At 46.4% G+C, this 19,603-nt stretch overlaps 1 long non-coding RNA gene across 2 annotated transcripts; it reads right to left on the reverse strand.

Moving 5' to 3' along the window:
• Nucleotides 1-388: 388 nt before the first annotated feature.
• On the reverse strand, nt 389-7,417 carry LOC148004853 (uncharacterized). 2 transcript variants are annotated; one of them, XR_015624855.1, is made up of 3 exons: nt 7,181-7,417; nt 2,240-2,342; nt 389-1,403 (listed from the first exon to the last, which is right to left on the reverse strand). It is a non-coding gene; the product is annotated as an uncharacterized LOC148004853 (long non-coding RNA). The 2 variants fall into 2 exon arrangements; XR_015624856.1 differs by having other exon boundaries at nt 389-1,415.
• Between the last annotated feature and the right edge of the window lie 12,186 nt (nt 7,418-19,603).

The following is a 19,603-nucleotide window of genomic DNA, read 5'->3' on the forward strand; positions in this document are numbered from 1 at the left end:
TCACCAGGCAGCAGGACCACTCGTGTGTCTTTCCTGTGAGCCCTGTGGTGGGGGTGGTATAATATGGGAAAGTTGGAATGGATGTCCTGGGCCCTTTAGAGATCCAAGTCAGACAGGGCCCGAGAGGAACTGTGCCAACAGAAGGGATGCTTCAGGGCCCTGAGTTCTTCCCCTGAGATCCCCGAGGACTAGACTCTAACCCTCCAGCCCTCCTTCCCTGATCTCAGGCTTACCACAGACCAACGGAGGAGAAACTGTAGACCTGTCTTCCCAGTCAAGAGGGGCTTACCTGGATCGTTTCAGAATGGGGGGGAATCACATCCCAGCAGTGCTCTGTCGCGCACCCAATGTCCCGCCAGCAAGAACGACGCGCGGCAACCGGATTCTTCTGCGAGCAAGCCTTTACTGTGTTACAGCTCTTCTTAGTGTTACAGCTCTTCTCAGTGTTACAGCTCTTCTTAGTGTTACAGCTCTTCAAAGTGTTACAGCTCTTCTTAGTGTTACAGCTCTCTTGAACAGGGACTCCGAGCAGCAAAATCGCTCGACTTATATAGACAACTGTATGCTAATTATCTCTCAGGGATTGGTGGGGCTTGGATCACCCCACTACTTGTCCTCCAGTGATTGGCAGAGAATGAATCACCTCATTAGCATATTAACGGTCAACTGACACCTGGTGCATAAACCGCACATGTGCAGTACCGCTGTTCACCACTAGAGGGAGCCCTAGCAAGGGGACAAGCCTGCACATGCGCAGTAAGTCGTTTATATCCAGACAAGGCTGGATGTCGGCGCCATCTTTGTTTCACAGCGCCGCTCTCTACATCTCCCCCTTTTTTGTTTAATAAAATGACTGGTCTAGATCTGGGTGTCACGTCAATCTTGTCATTGCTCCTGTCTTAGGTCGTTCTCATCCAAACTTGGCCTTACCCGTCATAGAGTTACCCTATCGCCACCGGGCCCCATGTCTTAGGTTGGTCCAAGTTCGAGGAAAGTTGCCCGTCCCTGCATACAATGACTCCACATGACTGTGACAAAAATGATCTAGGGCGAACTCTTGATCTTTCAAAGAGGTCAGCCATATGTTGGGAGAAGTACCCTTTTTAATGGTGGTCATAGCATGGTAAACAACCACTTTGTGTCTGGCATGTTCTCTTTTTAAACGGCCAATAAGCCAGAGACCTACTCCGCATCCCAGAAGGACAATAGCTCCCCGGGACAAACATGCCCGCCCACTCCTTAAAAAGGGAGAAAGCATTGGTAACCCATGAGGTAAAGTCTTCAACTGTGATGGGGTCCAGCCTAGTGCTGTTGAGGACAGCAATCTGCATCAGCAATTGTCTTGATAGTTGCTCTGCTTTCATGGACCAGTTTCCTTTCAGATAATTCGAGATTTCTTTGTTCTGTTGAAAATCCTGAGAAAAGTTAGCTCGCAAAGGAATAATGCATAAACCTCTAAAGGAGGAAACACAAGACAGCTGTGTCATATGATACAGTGCTTCAATTTGTTCTTGAACTAAATCTATCCTTTGATTGGCTAATAGAAGGCCAGATGCCAAATGGGTATTAAATTCTTCTTGTATCTCTAGTGCCACTGCAGTTCTTTATACAATCTGATTGACAGTCTTAGCCATCTGTATTTGATTGGCCATAGCAATTTCAGCTGTGGTAGCTGCGGCAGCAGACAGCACAATGGCTGAAATTATGGCTGCCGTAATTCCAAAATCTCTTTTGGCTCTCAGCAAATTAAGAATAGGAAAATTATCTGGGTTTGCCTCCACTAGGATTGGCACAAAGGAGGGAATCTTAACCATCACTGTGGTGTCATTAGTGCCATCCCAGCATTCAGCTACATAGCAGACTACATCAGAGCTATTACAATTCAAAGCACCACTGCTTACATTAGTGCTTATCAGAAAAAAGGTGATCTAGCACATACTGAAGTACTAGTGGCAGTATTATTTACCAAGAGGTTATTATATTGAATATTGATCAACCTGGTATCACCTTTTTCTGGTAGCTGAAACATTATACAGCACGAAGTTCTCTCCCATCAACCTAGCAAAGGGGGTCAGGGATGTATATGCCCCTTGCTCATTGGACAGCACCCATTGAAACCAAGGCCAGAGATTATGCTTGCCAGTCTTATTCTCAAAACAGTAGAATTGCTATGAACTGGCATGGGTACTGGCCAGGATCTGGCAATAGCCCACAGGGTGAGCGAATTAACCTGTATTACCATTCCCAGTAGTAATAGTAGGGTTCGTCGTCTCATCTTCAGGAAGAGCAGAAGGCAATTTTCGAGTCAAACGCTCAGGTACCCAAATTGGATTTTCTTGATTCTGCGGAAAAACACAAATCGCTCCCCTGGATCATATTAGAAAAGGATCCGGGCCTTTCCATTCTCCAGTGAGTACATCCTTCCACTTCACCTGATCCTTGGGTTGGATAGGCCACTGCCCATGGCGTTCTGCCATCGAATAGTCATGGGCGTCTAAATTTAAGAAATTTAAAGTAAGAAGTGCAGTGGAGATGGCAACCTTGGGGGTTGGCGGCACCTCACCAATTCCCCCTTTTTGTTTATTTAAATAAGCCTTTAATGTGCGATGGGCACGTTCAATGATTCCTTGGCCTTGAGGATTATAAGGAAGTCCTGTCAGGTGTGCAACACCCATCTGATTGCAGAAATGTTTAAACTTTTCTGAAGTATAAGAAGGGCCATTGTCAGTCTTGAGCAGCCTAGGAAGACCCCAAGCACTCCAAGCCTCAAGACAGTGGGCAATGACATGAGAGGCCTTTTCCCCAAACAAGGGAGAAGCAACTATGACCCCGGAGCATGTATTGATGGAAACATGCACATACTTTAATTTTCCAAAGGCGGGGACATGGGTAACATCCATCTGCCAAACCTGCAGGGGTCGAAGGCCACGGGGATTAATGCCCACATGTGGGGTGGTAATAAACGCACTGCAATTACCGCAGCGAAGCACTATTTTTCTGGTCTCTGTTCTAGAAATAGGAAAACGTCTGCGTAAGGTCTCAGCAGTAACATGAAACAAGGAATGGAACTGGGTGGCAGCTTCTACAGGAGTCAGCACAGCAAACGTAGTCGCTCTAGTAGCCAAATCGGCCAGGTTATTCCCATGAGACATTGGGCCAGGCAACCCTGAATGAGCCCTTATATGGGTGAAGAAAAAAGGGGAATGCCGAGATAGTAACTCCTGCTGGATCTCCAGAAACATAGAAGCTACTGTATTAGTGGTTCTAATCATTCCCGCAACTTCTAAAGATTTAACTGAATTAACCACATAGGAGGAATCTGAAACAATATTTAATGGACTAGGGAACACTCGGAGCACTTCCAATACAATCTAACACTCAACTAATTGAGGGGAATTAGGGATAAATTGCTTAGTTACCACTTTACCGTCATGCACATAAGTACCCAAACCAGTTTTCGATCCATCCGTATAAACAATATCCCCTGCCTGAAGGGGTTCCATGCTGGTAACCCGGGGAAACACAAGGGGATGACATTTTGCAAAGGTCAAAATGGGGTGCCTGGGGTAGTGATTATCAAACACCCCTGAAAAGATGCACACAAGTATTGCCCAGTCATCATTTGTAGCAGCCAGCACTTGGAGCTGTTCTGCAGTATAGGGTATAACAATTTTTATTGGATATTTACCAAAATGAGTTACAGCTACTTTTAGTCCTCTCATAGCCAATCTTGCCACCGTTGAGGGGTACCACTCTATGGTTTTAGCCAGAGAGGCTTGTGGGTGAATCCAAAGTAAGGGGCCATTCTGCCATAACACCGCAGTGGGTAATTTAGCAGTTTGCAAAACACATAGCTCAAAAGGTTCATCAGGTTGTATCCTTACTAATTGAGCCTCAGAAAGAGTCTTCTCCACCTTTCGGAGGGCCTCTACAGCCTCCATAGACAGGGATCACGGGGATGTTAATTGCGGATCCCCTTCCAATATATCAAACAAAGGTTTTAACTCAGCAGTAGATATTTTCAGGAATGGCCGTAGCCAATTAATATCTCCCAAAAGTTTTTGAAATCATTTAAAGTTTGTAGGTGATCTCGCCTGATTTCAATTTTTTGTGGAGTAATAACTTCTGGATGTACAACGGCTCCTAAAAACTTGCCCATCAGCGATCTCTGAACCTTTTCAGTAGCTATAGTTAGCCCAAACTGTTGCAAATGCTTAATTAAGTCAGCATATGCTATCTCAAGCTCTTGAGGTTTGGATCCACAAGGAGTATATCATCCATGTAATGAAGAATCGTTAGTGATGGATATTGCCCTCTGACAGGAGTCAGGGCCTGTTGTACATATAACTGACATATATTGGGGCTGTTTGCCATCCCCTGAGGCAAGACTTTCCATTGATAGCGCTCATCAGGCTCCACATGATTTATTGCAGGCAGAGTAAAGGCAAACCTCTCTTTATCCTTAGGATGTAAAGGAATAGAGAAAAAGCAATCCTTAATATCTATTATAATAACCTCCCATTGCTTTGGCAAGGCAGAAAGAAGCGGAAGACCGCGTTGGACTGATCCATACAATTTCATTTGTGTATTAATTGCTCTAAGATCATGCAATAGTCTCCATTTTCCTGACTTCTTTTTTATAACAAATATTGGAGTATTCAAGGGTGAGCTTGAAGGTTCCAGATGTCCTAATTGCAACTGTTCCTTTACTAATTGGTGAGCGGCCTCCAGCTTTTCAGAGGAGAGAGGCCATTGAGGAACCCATACAGCCTCCTCTGTTATCCACGGTATGGGCATAGCCCCCTCAATGGCCCCTAAGAAAAACCCAGATCGTGACGATCGGGTTTTGCAGTGGGTTGAATTGGTGATGCTTACCAATTTCTTTTCCTGGGACATACCCCATATCCTTCACCATTCTCTGTGCTGGTAGGGAATTCTCATTTATAAGTTTAAGCCCTAACTCAGCCAAAATATCTCTTCCCCATAAGTTGACAGGTAAAGGAAGAACATATGGGACGAAACTACCCTCCTGTCTTTCTGGGGCTTTCCACTTTAAGGGCCTAGAGCTAACAGTTGGACTAGCTTCATAACCTAAACCTTGTAATGAATGGGAAGATTGAGTAATGGGCCATTTTGTAGGCCACCATTTAGTGGATATAATGCTTTTGTCTGCCCCTGTATCTAGAATTCCCTCAAATGTCTTTCCTTCAATGGTTAGGATCAGAGTAGGTCGAGCGTGTAAATCGACCATAAGATATGCTGAATCAGTGCCCATAGAGCCGAAACCCTTCTTTCCTCTTTTTGTACTTCCCGATTTAAACTGGGCGTGACAACTGGGTAAAACAAGCAATTGTGCAATCCGGTCACCTGGGGAAATGGAGAAGAGACCTCGTGGGGAGGAGCACATGATCTTCAACTGGCCCTCATAATCTTGATCAATAACCCCAGGATGTACCACCAATCCTTTAAGAGTAGTAGAGGAGCTTCCTAAAAGCAGCCCAACTGTATGGGGTGGTAAAGGGCCATGAAAGTCAGAGGGGATAGGCTGCACCCCCATTTGAGGGGTTAGGACGATTCTGGAGGTGGCACGGAGGTCTAATCCTGCGGAACCCGGAGTGGCCATCCTGGGGAACTTTGATTAGCCCAGGTTACTGGGGAGGTGGTTGCCCCATATATTTGAGGGCCCTGAGGACGGGGGCCCCGTTGGACGTTTTTTGACACATCCAAGGGTTTCCCCGTTATGTCCTTTACTGACCTGCACTCATTGGCCCAATGCTTCCCTTTCTTACACTTTGGACACAGTCCTGGGACTTTCTTTGGATTAAAGCCAGGATTCTGATTCCTGCACTCCCTTTTCATATGACCAGGCTTTCCACATTGGAAACACGTGATGCCTCTACTAGAGAGGCCAGGCCGCCTTTGTCATTGTAATATAGCCACGGCTAGACCGGTATTGGTAAGTGGTCCTCCTATTTCCCTACAGGCTTTCAGCCAAGCCTGCAGCCCCTTAGATTTCCAGGGGAGGATTGCATTGCGGCATTCTTTGGTACATTGTTCAAAAACTAACTGTTCTATTAAGGGCATAGCCTGGTCTTGGTCTCCAAAAATCCTACCAGCAGCCTCCATCATCCGGGCCACAAAATCTGAGAAAGGCTCACTTGGTCCTTGGATGACCTTGGTCAGGTTCCCGGACACCTCTCCTCTGTTAGTTAGAGCTTTCCATGCCTTGACAGCACTAATAGCAATCTGGGCATATACCTCCAAGGGGAAGGCAGTTTGATTATTGGTCCATTGCCCTTGTCCAGTTAACATGTCAAATGTCCAGGCAGGTTGTCCTGCTGCTGCATTTGCGCGTGCTTGTGCTTGGCAAGCATCGTGCCACAATGCCTTCCACTCAATATACTGTCCCATGCTAAGGAGACAGGCCTTTGTCACAGATTGCCAGTCTGCTGGAGTCATGGCAATGCTTGCTAGTCTTTCTACCTGTGACATGGTGAAATTAGCAGTAACCCCATAGGCACGAACAGATTCTGCCAGTTCCTTAACTTGCTTGTGCTCTAGGGGCTGATGAGAATGAACGCCATCATCCTCAAACACAGGAAACATTTGCCTAAGTGCTCGCTGTGTTTCAGGTGGACAGAAAGAGTACTCACACTTCCCCTCTATATAAGGCGGGGAAGTGGAGGCCACTGCAGCATTAATAACTTTCAGTTTCTTCACAGTGGCTCTCCACCTAGGCCCATATCTTTCTTCGTCATATCTGGCTGCCTCTTCCTCTAATTCCTCCTCCTCTGACTCTGACAACTCTTGCTCAGAGTCACTACCAGTCAGTTCTAAGGCTTCTGATTCTTTTAATGGATACAAAGTATCCTCTCCGGATGACTTGTACTTCATCCTCCCGGGCATACCTATTTTTTCCTCCAGCGGCATTTCTTCCGCATTTTGTATCTCTTTCACTTTTGTTTTAGTAACCTTTTTCTTTTTGCGTGCTCATAATTTCTCACTCTGCTCCGTTTCTGACATTCTCTCTTGAATGTTCTGTCCTGCCTTGACTATGTCCTCACATTTTAACACAACTAGTAAGAAGACAACAGTCACTATAAAAACGAGCAACAATCCCTCCATGGCAAGACTAAATCCAAAAAGGGGCATGCCTCTCGGAGCTTGCCTTTTAATTTACCTTCTCGCAGCTCTGAATCCTCTTCAGCACACTGAAGGGTCCCCTCGGCACTGGCGATGTTGGTTCCCGGGTTTCGGCACCACTTATCGCACGTCCAATGTCCCCCCAGCAAGAACAACGCACGGCCACAGGATTCTTCTTCGAGCAAGCCTTTACTGTGTGACAGCTCTTCTTAGTGTTACAGCTCTTCTCAGTGTTACAGCTCTTCCACGTGTTACAGCTCTCTTAAACAGGGACTCCGAGCAGCAAAATCACTCGACTTATATAGACAACTGTATGCTAATTATCTCTCAGGGATTGGTGGGGCTTGGATCACCCCACTACTTGTCCTCCAGTGATTGGCGGAGAATGAATCACCTCATTAGCATATTAACGGTCAACTGACACCTGGTGCATAAACTGCACATGTGCAGTACCGCTGTTCACCACTAGAGGGAGCCCTAGCAAGGGGACAAGCCTGCACATGCACAGTAAGTCATTTATATCCAGACAAGGCTGGATGTCGGCACCATCTTTGTTTTGCCGCGCCGCTCTCTACAGTGCTCCTCACTGAGCACCTGGAGCCACTGTTCAGAGTGTTACGATGCTCTCTCTATCACTTCATTGTTTCTCAAGAGAAGTGCTGCTTCAGTACTGAAGGGGAGCCTGTGAGGGGAGTGCCATGGCCTAGCTCTGGCTCAAGGATCGGCCTATGCTAATGCCCATAGGTGATGGGGAACTTGCAGCCTGCTCCAGGGCAGATGGGATCCAACAAAAATGCCAAGAGCCATGCAGGTAACATGGATGGAGGGAACTCTAGCACAGCCTCACATAAGTGGACACAACTTAGTGGCGCGGTGGCCTTGATGAGGCACCTGGAGTACACCCAGCACATTCACAGCAGCCATCAGACAGACATGGGAGATTTTAGGGGTGGAGCTTATGCAGATGAGTCTCCACTCCACCACCACCACCACCTCCCCTTTCTGGGACAGTGGTCTTATCTTTCCTAATGTTGTGCAGACACTGCTCACAGCCATGCAGTGGCTCAAGATCGAGTGCCATCCCTCATGTGAACATCAGAGGGTGCACTCCTCCAGCAGATGTCTCAGCAGGCTTAGGGGACCCCACCACCACCAGTAAAATAGGTCACCTTCAACCTCTTCCTCCAGGAGAGGGCTGCTGTCCTCCCTTCTCCCGGTTTACTGGACATTCTGGTTTTCTTAAAAGCCAATGATAAGGGTGGGATTAAGAAATTATTTATGTGTTTTGCCATGTGTGTTTCAGCACACACGTGTGGTCAATGTGACTCCCAGCTGGTTTCTAACAGTACAAGTCTCAAAGCAAAAAAGGAAACCTGACTTTGCCACCTCAGCCAGCTGTGCAGAGCATGCTCTCCCAGGGGATGGGTAGGCGTGAGTGTCCAGGGCAGCCATAACATCACACGGGAGGTGTCTACACAGTGCCACCTGAAAGTCATCTGCACACCCAAGAAGCAACCCAGATACAACTGAACAAAAGCCCCTCAACACACTGGCTACCAGGAAGAGGGAGCCCAGGGAAAGCCAACCCTGCCAGAAAACAGCAACATCTTGGTGAGTGTCTCCAGGGAAACCAGTGTGGAAATTCAGTGCCAAGCAGCACCTGAAACAAACACGTGCAACAAAAATGAATGTCTAGAAATGGGCAGAATGCCTTACCTTGTGGGGGCTTTAACCAGCATCCCTCTCCCTGGCTCTATCACTCAGCCATCCCAGAGCTAGTTGAGGTCTTGTGGGTCAAGAAAATGACTAGATCTAGCCCATTGCCAGGGTACCCTCCAAGCTTCCCCAGAGCCCACCCTCCCAGGAAGCTAACATCTACATCCAAGAACCTCTGTTGCCTACACGTCCCCTCCAATCTAGAGGCTTAGTGGCCTTGAACACAAGGGTCTAAGTGGCCCCACTGCCCCAACCCCTCACCTAGTTTTGTTTCCGTTGCTGTGATAAAAACAAAACAACAAACAGACAACAGAGCAACTTAAGGGAGAATGAGTTGCTGTGATAAAAAACCATAGTCCAAAGAAACTTAGGGATGAAAGAGTTTATTTTGGGTTTAGGGGTCCAGAAGAATAAGAATCCCAAAAGGCATGGGAGCAAGGAGCCAGCATCCTGACAGAAGGAGGAAACATCACACCTCCAAACACATGCAGAAAGCAGAGAGCAAACTGGAAGACAGGCAAGACTAAAACCTCTCAAAACTACCCACCCCCCATGACACACCTCCTTCTGCCAGGCTGCACCTCCCCACGACCACCTCAAGTGTTCTGATACCTGAACCTGAAAGGGACAGCTCTCATTCAAACCATGACAAACAGATAATGGATACATAGATGACAGATGGTCAGTAGGTATGAAGATGGGTGGGTAGATGCCAGATAAAGATAGATAGATAGATAGATAGATAGATAGATAGATAGATAGATAGATAGATATTAGATAGATAGATAGATATTAGATAGATAGATAGATATTAGATAGATAGATAGATATTAGATAGATAGATATTAGATAGATAGATAGATAGATAGATAGATAGATAGATAGATAGATAGATAGATAGATATGTAGATAGATATTAGATGGATAGATAGATAGATATTAGATAGATAGATAGATGATAGGTAGATAGATATTAGATAGATAATAGATAGATAGATATTAGATACATAGATAGATAGATAGATAGATAGATAGATAATAGATAGATAATAGATGGATAGAGAGGTAGATAGATGATAGGTATATAGGGAGATAGGGAGATAGGGAGATAATAGATAGACAGGTAGATAGAGAGATAGATACAATGGTAGATGAGAGGTAGTAGATAATTGATAGATGATACATAATATATACAGAGATAATGATATGTAATTAGCAGAAAGGTAGATAATTGAGATGTAATGACAGATGGAGATATCAATTAATTGCTACTGAACAGATGCTAGATGGAAGAAAGAAACTTTATTCGGTCTAGTCAGGCACAGTAAGCTACATTTAATCTCAGTTACACTAGAGCTGAACAGCAAAACAAGAAGATTCCACCTCCAAAATGATATAAAGGCTGGGGATGTGACTCAGTTGCTAGATTACTTCCTTACCATGCATGAAGTCCTGTGTTTAACTGGATGCAGTGATGTAGGTTTGTGATCCCAGCACTTGGGAGCTGAAGCAGAAGGATCAGGAGTTCATTCAGTCAACCCTCAGTTCTAGGGCAACTTAGTGGACAATTCAGCCTGCAATTCCTGCTACATTGTCTCAAGAATACTGTGAGGAGAAAACAGAACCAGACCCCCGTTTTATCAAGTCCGCATAGATTTATTTCCCTACCACACATTTATAAAGCATTGTGGAGTAACTTCTGAGTGGCAGGCTTGTGAATCGTCTGAGCCTTGTGTCCCCATTTTTGTTTTGCTGACAGTTGTCTCTGCTGGGCACTGTCCTTTGCACCTGGTGTGTAGTATTCCACTGTGTGATGACATCACTATTAACACTTTTCTCCTATTGATGGGCCGTTTCTGGATATTTATTTTTCTTATGATCAGTGAAGTTACAAGCATCAAATACAAGTCTCTGGTATGTTTGGGACCCCTGGGACATTTTTATTGGATGATATGCTGGCATGGGATGTCTTGGTCGTGGGGGACATAACCACTTAGCTTTCCAGAAGGTACAGTGTGTCCCCCAGGTGGCTGTACAATTTGTCTCTGACCTGAAAAGTCGAGGCAGGGCTGCAAAGCAGGTCTTCAACACATGGCACTGTCAGCTCTCCCAGGTATGTTAATCCAGCAGGGACAGCTCATGTCTGCGGTTGTTTCCCTGGCAACTAGTGAAACTGGAGACCTCCGTACTAGAGACCTGTTCTGTGGCTTGCCCATGCCTGCAAGCCTCTGCCATTTCCAACAGATCTCTGGTCCTCATCTTCCAGGGGCTTCCCTTATTTACCAATGTCAATCGCTTACTCTGTTGCCAGTGTCATTTCTCCAATTGGAATTCATCCTCTTGCTTTCTTTAAGATTTCCACAAGTGAAAGCTTTCAGCTTGTGATTGTCACTAGTAGCCTTTTGTTATAATTCGCTCTTTTTGTATCTTATTTTGGAAGTTCTCCCTGTGCACAGGTCACAGGAAAGCCCTTCTCCAGGCTTCCCGCTTGACATTTCCCTCCGTCCCTTGATCCTAGAGTGTGGTGACGAAGGGATCCAATATCTGGTTCCCTGCTCCAGCTCTTTATATGGTCCCATCTTGACCTCCAGGGACACAAGAGTGTCATATTGAGAGCTGTGCCGTCCCCCAAGGGTACTACTGAAAGAACTAAGGGGACATTTGGGAGACAGGGACATTGGAGCTGCAACAGTTCATAGAGGCAGAATTTGGGGTTTGTGTCTGGTGTCTGGAGATTAGGCCTTTGGGGCAGATTATACCCCAGAGTATAATTCTGTAGCTTCCATGTTAATCACCTGCTGTGTTCTCTCCACTCTGTGCTGCTGACCCTCCCTCCTCCTGTTCTGTCTGAGTTCCCTTCTTGAAGCAGAATACACACCCTCTTCCCCCTGGGATTAGGTGGGTAGGTGTGACTCCTTAGAGGCAGTCATGGTAGGTGGGTCCGGGCTCACCTCTTCTTTCTTATGAGTCCATTAGGGAAACCCACCACGGCCTCAGAAGCCCCTTTATTGATCACTTACTCCCAGCTGCCCCATATCCAAAGACCATCCCCCCTCAGCCACACATATCAATCTGGAAACTCTCCTTTCCTTGGGCCCTGTCGGGGGCGGCAGAGGCTGCTTAAGCCTTACCATGTGTCCTTGGTCTTCTAGCCACCACGTGGCTCCCACGAGCTGGAGGCTCTGCCATGCATCTGCTGGCAGAGAGCTCAGTCCTTTCTCTGAGAAGACCAGTCAAGGCCCAGATCTAATGTCCTCCACCATTGTATGGACGCCCGGCACACATTCCCACCCCCAGAAAATATAGAGGCAAAGGTCACACTGTCATTTATGGCGTCAAGCATCATTCTCCCTCCCCAGATTTTAAAAATAATTACACCGGGTATTCTACAATGGAAGGGGAGGACAAAGACGTTCTTCACATCCCCAACGGGAAAAGTCAGAAGTGGATAGTGAGCCTGCTTCCTGCTTCAAAGGAAAGCTGAAGTTTTGTTCTGTGACCTCACAGGAGGCACCACATTCCTGGGCCGTCCGATGTCTTCTCTCACGGTCCAAGGTCTGCATTTCCCTCCCAGGTATATACCTGTCCTCCAAGGCAGGGACAGTGGAGGCCTGCAAAGGTGTGGCCTTTCCCACAGGCCCAGGAAGATGAGATTATCTGTGAAGGGGGATAGAGCCCTGAGCTGGGACGTAGATCTGTGGTGGGGGTATCTTACTTGTGGGAGGCTTTGGTCCTCCCAATTGGGGATTGGGACAACAGACATGGAAACAGCTGAAGCAGCCAGCGGCAGGCACACAGGGCCCCTTGGCAGAGTCTGCATCTTGCAGTAGGCAGGAGGCAGAGCTGTGGGACATCTCACATGGACCCTGCTGGATGTCATTATGAAATCTCAGGTAAGGTGCTTTGGGCCACATTCCCACTAGAAGGAGTTAGGGGCTCCTATTGGGGTCCAGCACCTCCTACCCAAGCCCTCTACTGTTGGCAACTCTGATCACCTTGAGGAGGGCAGGTTCTGCTGAGCTAGGGAGAGACCTTGGTGGATTATCGCCGTCCCTCCTTTGGGATCCACTGTAAAATTTAGGCCTCCGCTCCCTGCAGGCCTAAAAACCTAGACCTTGTCTGTCCTCCAACAAGGTGCAATGAGCAGAGCTGGCAGGGCCCACATGTAGCCTGCACAGATGGAAAGGGAAAGTTTAAACAGTGCCACTTTCCCAGATGCCTCAGTTGCAAAGGCACGGTAACCATGGTGATTACCGGATCGCACACCCGCCTCAGACATATTCTGCAGACAGACTGAATCCCCCAGATTCTCTGGGTCAGCATCACAGTCAGTGCCACCTCAAGCTTCTGAGCTCCTATTACCCAGATGCGGTCATGTGTGGCCTGGGCACCGCAAGTCTAGAAAGAGACAGTCTGGGGAGGGTTTGAACAGGAACCTTCCAACCTCCCCCTGGTGGAAGCTTTACAGAAAGTGAGTGTTTGGGAACAAGGTCAAAAGAAGAGGGTTGGCCCTGGGACTCTTAAACAAGCCACACTCCTTACTCCAGGCTATCTGTTCTTCAAAGCTCCTCACAGGAATCTCCTTCTGTGTCCACCCCAGACTGGGTGTCACTAGGCACTTGATTCCTGGCTTATGGTAAATGCAACGCTGTTTATCCCACTCCACTCCTTTCTGTTTTATTCATCATTCTTTCCAGTCATTCATTCAGTAAATTTGGAATACCAATGGTCTTCGGAGAGGCTGTCCTGTCAGGCCCACTTGTCTATACCCACCCATGTGGGGTTGGGGGGAGTAGCTCAGTAGCCTGAAGAGGATAGAGTAGGCCCAAGCCTGCCACACAGCCAGGCTTCCCAGTCCTAATGAAAGGGAAAGAAAGCCTGAGGACCAGCCTTTGCCCTGCTCTAACCAACACCTCAGTGCTGCCTCCAAATGTCCCCAGAGACACCGTATATACCAGACACTTCACAAAGTTTCCTGGTACCCCTTGTCTGTGTTCACCCTGCAGAGCTGAGAGAAGGAGCTGCGTGCAGTTACTGGGATGTGGGAAACTGGTGACAGAAGATGGCGGTTTCACGGTAGCCTGGGAATTCAGGAAGTCCATACAGGAGAAGAACAGCAGAGATCCTATCAGAACCTCACCAGCTCCTGCCTTGCTCAAGTCCAGCTCTATCTGGAAATCAAAACATTAGATTTAGTCACAAATAAAATAAAATTCCCTAAATGTCACAACCCTCCTCTCTACAACAGGACACATTACACATCAGTGCTCATAAATTTTAGGGCACACTTGGGCAGTTCATGTAGATTCAACAGGCTCCAGATTCCCAAACTTGGAACAGCAACAACTGTGGCCCAGGGTACAAAGAGTTTGCCCTGACCCTCAAACACATTTGCACAAAAAACAGAGCTTAGTGTTTTAACAAGCGCCCCCATCCTGGGAAGACGTCAAAAACTTGGCACATACACAGACTCCAGGTATGCCTTTCGCACTGTGGTAATCGGAATGAGAAATGTCCTCCATAGATTCAGGAGTTAACCTTTGGTCCAAAGTTGGTAGTGCTGGTAGGGGAGGTGGTGAAGCTTCCTGGAGGAAGTGCATCACTGAGGGCAGGCTTTGAAGTAAATAGCCCTACACTGGTGTCCAGTTGGCTCTCTGTTCTGTGTCTCTGGTTAAATATGAGGTCTCTTACCTTCCTGCTCTGTCTCCCTGCTGCCCTGCCTTCCCTGCTATTATGAATCCTCCCAGTGGAGCTGCAAGCTGAGGTAAACTCTTTCTTCTAGAAGTTGCCTTCATCACACACCCTGTACTTGTGGGTTGCAAGTGGAAAGAGTAGAGGACTTTTGGCACCCCAGGGCCACTCATAACACTTCTCCCCATTAGCAGCTGACAGAAGCTGCTGTATTAGCTATGCCTCTTCTTCTGACCAAATACCTGACAAGACCTGGCTTCAGAGGCGAGTGTTCATTCTGGCTTGCACTTTGAAGGGATACATTCCATCATGGTAGGGAATGTATGGCAGCCAGAGTGTGAGGCTAATGATCTACAAGAAAAGAGTGGACAGGAAGAGGGACTAAGCTATAAAGCTTCAAGTCCTTCCTCCAGCAAGGCTCCACCTCCTAAAGGTCCCACAACCTTCTGAGACAGTACCACCAACTGGGGGACCAAGTGTTCAGATACAGGGGTGTATGGGGGACACTTCACATTCAAATCATACAACTGCCTAACTCCTGACCCAGACTGTAGTTATCTACTGAAAGAGTCACCAAAAGACCAAGTATGAGAGATCCTGGGGAACAATGAGAAAATCAGAAAGCCCTCCCCTACTCTCCAGCCCCAGAAGCCCTGGTTAGTCCCCAATCTTTTGATGGAAGGAGAAGACATAACAGAAGAGGGAGCTGATATAGAGAGACCACAGTTTTGCTTATCTGGCAGGTTTGTCCTTCCTGCTAGTCACAAAAGGAAAATCCACACCAGATTGCAGAATTCTTCACACATAAAATATAAGCCACCACAAAGTCTCCTGCCTTCCTTCTCCACTGCCCAAATCTGGGAGTTAGAGTAGAAATCCTCAACAACAACAAGAACAACAACAACAGCAGCAGCAGCAGCAGCAACAGCAGCAACAACACCAACAGCAGCAACAATAACAGCAGCAGCAGCAACAACAGCAGCAACAGCAGCAACAGCAACAGCAACAGCAGCAACAGCAGCAACAACAGCAGCAACAGCAGCAACAACAGCAAGAGCAACAACAATAACAGCAGCAACAACAACAGCAGCAACAGCAGCAACAACAGCAACAGCAACAGCAGTCACAACAACAGCAGTAACAGCAGCAGCAACAGCAGCAACAACAATAACGGCAACAACAATAACAACAATAACAGCAGCAACAACAGCAACAGCAACAAGAACAATAACAGCAGCAACAACAGCAGCAACAGCAGCAACAACAACAGCAGCAACAGCAGCAACAACAACAGCAACAGCAACAACAGCAGCAGCAGCAACAACAACAGCAACAGCAACAACAGCAGCAGCAGCAACAACAACAGCAGCAACAGCAGCAACAACAACAGCAACAACAACAACAACAGCAACAACAGCAACAGCAGCAACAACAACAACAACAGCAACAACAATAACAGCAGCAACAACAACCACCACCACCATATTCTCACTCCAACCTCATACAGGGAGAGTTTCAACATTATGCCTCTGAGGGCTCATTCATAAATAGAAATTCCTTCTTGTTATTGACTCCAGGATTCTCAGACATCCTTTGTTTGGGCTTTTCTTGCTCTGCTCCACAGAACTGATGTCCACTGCAGCTGGTGGAATCGTTTTATCTGCTCTGACAATTTTAACCAAGTCCACCCTCTGGCTTGACCCTTTCCTTTTCCACGGTCTCCTGGAATTCTCTCTCCTTTGTTACCCTAACCTGCTCCGCCCCTTCCATAAAACCACTCAAAACTACATCCAAGTACCAAGTAAATGATAGCTTCACAGGTTGTTGGAACAGAGTCTCGCATCCCTTACTGAAGGCTCCTATTATCTAGGGCATTTCATTTAACACACACAACAACCCTTTTCTGGTTAATCTGCTGGACTGGATTGCCACCAGTCCATCTTCCCCATCCAAGACTTGGGAGACAGAAGCAGGTGGATCTCTGCAATTTTGAGATCAGCTTGGTGTACTTAGCAAGTTCCTGAAAAGCTAGGGCTATATAGTGCATCATTGGTTAGATTTTTTTTTTCTTTTTCTTTTTTCTTTTTTTCGGAGCTGGGGACCGAACCCAGGGCCTTGCGCTTGCTAGGCAAGCATTCGACCACTGAGCTAAATCCCCAACCCCTAGAATTTTTAAATTAATTAATTTAATTTAATTAAAGAACAATTTTAAAAACTAAAAAAAAAATACAGAAAACAGCTGCCATGAACACATAAAACACATAGTGTGCCTTCTGGACAGACATAGTAGGAAGCTTCCACTTTTATATTCCTAAGTTGTAAGGAGGGCTTAGCAATAGGGAAAGATCAATTCTGTGTTACACAGAATCGAACAGCCATCTTTCTCTGTTTACCAAGAGGTGGCAGACGTGGCCACCTTCCCAATTGGACTTTTCTTTTTCCTTTCTTTTCTTTCTTTCTTCCTTTCTTTCTTTTTCCCTTTCTTTTTAGGAAATGTGTTTCATCCCTCACAAAAAGCCACAACAGTCACTTCTTTTTGATACTGAACAATCTGCTTAAAGAAGAGAGGTAAGGTCAGGTTAGTTGGACAAGTACCAAGACCGCATCAGAATTTTCAGAATCCATCTTTAGTTCTCAAAATTCTCTTGTTAATTTCAACATCTCCCTTTAACTTAGAATTGTTATTATTCCTGTTAGTAATTTGTGAATTACCAGTTTTCTCATCTTTTCTTCTGTAGATGTATTTAAAATCCAGCTAAGGCAGGCTGCCCATTTATGATCTATAATCCTATTATCTAGGGCATTTCATTTAACACACACAACAATTTAGAGGTATTAAATGCTCCCCATAGGGAGAAGCACAAAGTCAAGTTATCTTTAGTTAGATTCCCCTCTTCTTCTTTTGAAACCCATGCAATTTGAATTAGCAGTTTTCAAGCTTAAAACCCAGCTGGAATACCAAATAATGCTCTTTTGTCCAAAGGTTCCCTGTCCTTTAAATTAGATATCAGAGGAGCAACCAGAGACCAGGCTGACTGCTAACAAATTAACAAACCAAAATGCCTTTTGGGGGTCTGACAACAACAAACCAAATCCTGGGGAGCCAAGACGCCCCTAAACCGAAGGGACAAAGTGAACACCTTAAAACAAATGCCTTGGAAAGCAAACCCCGAAAAGTATCCAATAAGCAGGATCCTAACAATCAGTTTCCAGAAATAATGCATTGACCTTCCCCCAAACCAAGCGAGTTAGGAGCCCCAGAAAGAACTCAGCAGCGTCCTTCTGAAGAGATCATGCTGGGTGGTAGACACTAAGGCTCCTCGCTGGTACCTGGTGCAGATTCGGGTGACAAATGGGTTGTGCTTGGGGCCTTAAGTTTGAGAACCATGACAGCCAATGCAAAACACAGCTCTCATCTGAAAAAAAATGATAGTTTATTCTGGCGCCAAGAACACAAATGTCCATGGTTTAGGAACACAGATTCAGGTTTCTCCATGCTCCATGAAGTTTTTACAGTAACTGTGGTGGTTTGAATAAGCTTGGCACCTGGGAAGTGATGCTAATTAGGGTATGTGGACTTGTTGGAGGAAGTGTGTTACTGTTGGGGAGAGAGACCCTCCTGCTGGCTGCCTGCAGATGGAGATGTACGACTCTCAGCTCCTTATCCAGCACCATGTCTACCTACAGGCTGCCATGTTCCCCTCCATGATGATAAGGGACTGAACCTCTGAAACGATAAGCCAGCCCAAATTAAATGCTGTCTTTTTTATCAGTTGCCTTGGTCACGGTGTCTCTTCATAGCAATGGAAACCCTAACAAAGACAGTAACAGATCAAAGAAAGCTATAAATCAAAATACTTTTAAATATATTGGTCAAGGGGCTGGGGCAATGAGTCAGTAGTTAAAGTGCTTGCCACTCACATCATAGTCACCAGGATTGTAGTTTCCATTCCCAGAACCCGGGTAATCATCTGGTGAGTGTATCAGCCAGCCCTCCTGTAACTCCAGGGCTGTGAAAGTAGAGATGGATTCCCCAGAGCAAGCTGCCTAGATGGCCGAGCCGTACAAGTGAACTTTGGGGTTCAGCAAGAGACCTTACCTCAGTGAATAGGTGGAGGGTCACCAGGAAATACTCTGACCCTCAGCTTTGGCCTCCACAAGCTGATACATATGCACATAGAGACCCACACCCATGTGCACATGCATGTGAACATTCATACTTACATGTACACATACACCACAGATACATGAGAAGGGAAAAAATAAACATTTGGAGACAGTGATAGTCACACCGTAGCAAAGCAAAGTAGGGGGTTCTCTAATGAGTTCTCGATGCTCTCTGGTGATCGGCTTAGCTTTTGGATTGGTCAAAGCTAGTAGCTTGCTAAGAATACATTGTAAAGGCTGGTGGTTTTGTTTTTTTAGTATTGTCACAAAGCTGTTAGGTTAGACAGAGGAATGAGCAATGAATGACTTTCAAAGAGACTAAAAATAGCCTAAGATCATTTGGCTCTGGTCTGCAGCACTTTGACTCTCCATAATCATCAAGTCCCGTCTTCCAGCCTTGTAGAATCTGAAACATAGGTGTGCCTCCCACCTGAGAACTTCTGCTGTAAATGAAGACCCAATACCCTAGCTACCCATATACCCTGAATGCACACGCCCATGCACACAAGAATTCATGGGAGGACCCACCCTTCTATCTCTCTGCTGCTCCATCCTAGAAGTAGAGCCTAGCACTCAGCACCCAACAAGTAATAAAAAAGTTAATAAACAGCACATCTCCCAGTGTTTTCCGTCTCTTCTGATGTACCCACCCTGCTTATTATGAGGTATGGCTGGTACAGAGGCCTGGAGGGAATTGAGCGGGAAACCTCCCTTCAGTCCATAGTTTCTAGTGCTTTCCGGCTGCTGCTCCTGGACCAGCATTCTGCCAGCCTGAAACAGAAGCAGCAGAGCCAACGGCTAGACTCAGCCTTAATTCCACATTCACAGAAGCCCATCACCCAGACGTCCTACCGCACAGCTCAGGACCAGACTGGGAGGGTGCAAC

This window comes from Rattus norvegicus, chromosome 7 (assembly GCF_021556685.1).
Source record: "Rattus norvegicus strain SHRSP/BbbUtx chromosome 7, alternate assembly SHRSP_T2T, whole genome shotgun sequence".
NCBI classification, from domain to species: domain Eukaryota; kingdom Metazoa; phylum Chordata; class Mammalia; order Rodentia; family Muridae; genus Rattus; species Rattus norvegicus.